The sequence below is a fragment of the Cricetulus griseus genome, unplaced genomic scaffold, assembly GCF_003668045.3.
Source record: "Cricetulus griseus strain 17A/GY unplaced genomic scaffold, alternate assembly CriGri-PICRH-1.0 unplaced_scaffold_339, whole genome shotgun sequence".
Taxonomy (NCBI): domain Eukaryota; kingdom Metazoa; phylum Chordata; class Mammalia; order Rodentia; family Cricetidae; genus Cricetulus; species Cricetulus griseus.
In genome coordinates, this window is record NW_023277074.1 from 21,952 (window position 1) to 26,235 (window position 4,284).

Here is a 4,284-nt window from a genome sequence, read left to right on the forward strand (position 1 = left end):
CAAAACACCAAGCATACACAACAAAGAGAAAATATTAAGAGCAGCAAAGGAAAAAGGTCAAGTAACCTATAAAGGCAAACCTATCAGAATCACACCTGACTTTTCCTTGGAAATCCTGAAAACCAGAAGGTCCTGGATTGATATTCTACCTACACTTAGAGACCATGAATGCCAGCCCAGACTACTATACCCAGCAAAGCTTCAATTATTATAGATGGAGAAAACAAGATATTCCATGACAAAACCAGATTCAAACAATACATATCCACCAATCCAGCCCTACAGAAAGTACTGGAAGGTAAACTGAAACCCAGGGAAGTTAACTACAACCAGAAAAACATAGGCAATAGATAATCCCAATTTACCAACAGTCAAAAAAAAAAGTGACAGAATCCAACACATAATCTCGCCACCATCACCAAATCAAAAACAAACAAGAATGAACAATAATCAATGGTCACTAATATCCATCAACATCAATTGTCTTAACTCCCCTATAAAAAGACACAGATTAGCGAAATGGATAAGAAGACAGAATCCTTCCTTCTGCTGCATACAAGAAACTCACCTCAACCTCAAAGACAGACAATACCTAAGAAGTAAAGGTTGGGGAAAGATCTTCCAATCAAATGGACCCAAGAAACAAGCAGGGGTAGCAATCCTAATATCCAACAAATTGGAATTTAACCTAAAATCAGTCAAAAGAGATGAAGAAGGTCACTTCCTACTCATCACAGGAGAAATCCATCAGGATGAAGTCTCAATTCTGAACATTTATGCCCCAAATACAAATACATCCACGTTTGTAAAGAAAAATTACTAAAACTCAAATCACACACAAAATCGCACACACTTATAATAGGAGATTTCAACACCCCACTCTCACCACTGGACAGGAACACCAGACAGAAACATAACAAAAAAAAAAAAAAACAAAACAAAGAACTAATAGAAGTTACGGCACAATTGGACTTAACAGATATCTGTAGTACATTCCACCCAAATCAAAACAATTTACCTTCTTCTCAGCACCACATGGAACCTTCTCTAAAATCTACCACATACTTGGCAACATATCAAACCTCAACAAGTACAAAAAAATTGAAATAACCACCTCTGTCTTATCAGACCACCGTGCTTTAAAATTAGAATTCAACAACAACAAGAACTACAGAAAACCTACAAACTCGTGGAAATTAAATAACACTCAATTGCACAAATCATGGGTCCAGGAAGAAAGAAAAAAAGAAATGAAAGATTTCCTAGAATTCAATGAGAATGTGGACACAACATATCCAAACCTATGGGATACCTTGAAAGTAATGCTAAGAAGAAAGTTCATAGCGTTAAATGCCCACATGAAGAAACAGGAGAATAATCACACTAGAGAATTAACAGAACTACTGAAAGCTTTAGAAAACAAAGAAGCCAATACACCCTGGAGGAGCAGAAGCCAGGAAATAATCAAATTGAGGCCTGACATCAATAATATGGAAACAATACAAAGGAGAACAATACAAAAATATCAATATAACAAAAAGTTGGTTCTTCGAGAAAATCAACAAGATAGACAAACCGGAATCCAAATTTACCAAACAACAAAGAGTGAACATGCAAATTAATAAAATGAGGAATGAAAAGAAGGACATAACAACAGACACAGAGGAAATCCAGAGAATCATCAGTTCATACTTTGGAAACCTATATTCCTCAAAATTTGAAAATCTAAAGGAAATGAACAATTTTCTGGACAAATTTCACTACCAATATTAAATCAAGAACAGATAAGCAACTTAAATAGACCTATAACCTCTAATGAAATTGAAGCAGTCATTAGAAGTCTCCCAACCAAAAAAAAAAAGCCCAGGGCCAGATGGCTTCAGTGCAGAATTCTACCAGAAATTCAAAGGACAGCTAATAGCAATACTCCTCAAAGTATTCCACACATTAGAAGCAGAAGAGTCATTACCAAATTCTTTTAATGAGGCTTCAATAACCTTGATACCCAAGCCACACAAAGACAAAATTAAGAAAGAGAACACAATAACCCTCATGAACACTGATGCAGAAATTCTCAAGAAAATATTGGCAAATTGAATCCAAGAAAACATCAGAGAAATCATCCATCCCGATCAAGTAGACTTCATCCCAGGGATGCAAGGATGTTTCAATATATGAAAATCCATCAATGTAGTCCACCATATAAACAAACTGAGGAAAAAAATTCAGATTATCATCTCACTAAATGCCGAAAAAGCCTTTAACAAAATTCAACACCCCTTCATGATAAAGATTCTGGAGAAATCAGGGATAACAGGAACATACCTCAACATAATAAAAGCAATATACAGCAAGCTGAGAGCCAACATCAAATTAAGTGGAGAGAAACTCAATGCAATTCCTCTAAATTCAGGAACAAGACAAGGCTGTCCACTCTCTCCATATCTCTTCAATATTGTCCTTGAAGTTCTAGCTAGAGCAATAAGACAACAAAAGGAGACCAAGGGAATACAAAATGGAAAGGAAAAGTCAAATCTCACTATTTGCAGATGATATGATAGTCTACATAAGGGACCCAAAAAGCTCTACCAGGGTACTCCTACAGCTGATGAACACATTCAGCAAAGTGGCTGGATACAAGATTAACTCAAAAAAATCTGCAGCCCTAATAATATACGGATGACACATAGGTGGAGAAAGAAATCAGAGAAGCATCACCCTTTACAATTGCCACAAACAACATAAAATACCTTGGAGTAACACTAACCAAAACAGGGGAAGAACCGTGCCATAAGAATTTTGAGTCTCTAAAGAAAGAAATTAAAGAAGATAAAAGGAAATGAAAAGATCTCCCATGCTCTTGCATGGGCAGGATATACATAGCAAAACTGGCAATCTTGCCAAAAGCAATCTACAGATTCAATGCAAGCCCCATCAAAATCCAACACAATTCTTCACTGACCTCGAAAGAACAATTCTCAACTTTATATGGAGAAACAAAAGACCCAGGATAGCCAAAACAACCCTGTACAATAGAGGAACTTCGGGAGGCATCACCATCCTTGACTTCAAGCTCTATTACAGAGCTATAGTCCTGAAAACAGCTTGGTATTGGCACAAAAATAGACAGGTAGACCAATGGAATAGAGTTGAAAACTCTGATATTAATCCACACACCTACGAACACCTGATTTATGACAAACAATCCAAATATATACACAGGAACAAAGAGAACATCTTCAACAAATGGTGCTGGCATAACTGGATGCAAACATGCAGAAGACTACAGATAGACCCAAGCCTTTTGCCCTCCACAAAACAAACAGTAGAAAGCATGTTAGACAGAATGATGCCTAAATTCCCAAATATTGTTTTATTGGTTTATTTTTTTATTTGAATAAGAAACAAGATTGTTTTACATGAAAATCCCAGGTACCTTCTCCCTCCTGTCCTCCCACCCTCCCCTAATACCCCATATAACTAAAACCTTAACTATCACATATCCTTTCTGCTCCCCCCCCATGGTGAGCCCTTCCATAGGGTGTCATCTGAGACTACCTTCTTGAGTTCTTTGTATATTTTGGAGATCAGCCCTCTCTCAGATGTGGGGTTACTGAATGTCTTTTCCAAGTCTGTGGGCTACCATTTTGTCTGCTGACAGTGTCCTTTGCCTTACAGAAGCTTCTCACTTTCAGGAGGTCCCATTTATCAATTGTTAATCTCAGTGTCTGTGCTACTGGTGTAATGTTCAGGAATCGGGTCTTCTTGTACCAATTAATTCAAGGGTATTTCCAACTTATCTCCTGATAGGATCACTGTGTCTGGACCCAAATATTGTTTATAGATTTTTTTCAATTTAAATGGGGTTAACTATAAGTGGTTAATGAGCACAGCCAATCTCTTTCTAAAGGAAAAATGGTAATATGATATAGAAATGAATGTTTTGCATTGATAGGGATTTTCGTTTATTGATAAAAATTTAAAGTCCATTTTGTTATAGGTATATTTTTACTCCTGTTTAGATATTGCGTATATACAGCCCTTTTAAAACTGTAATGTATAATTGAATAAAGATTATAGATGGTAACCTATAATAGTCAAAACTAACAGTTGTTAGATTTTCTAGATATACATAGATAATATTTCAACTGAATAAGTAGTCTTCAAAACCTTTCAAAGACCTACAGAATATGGCATTTAAAATAGTTTATCAGGGTTTTTCATGACAAAGAGACACAATTTCTCCTGGCAATACCAATTAAGTGTCAGAGAGGAAGATAGGCA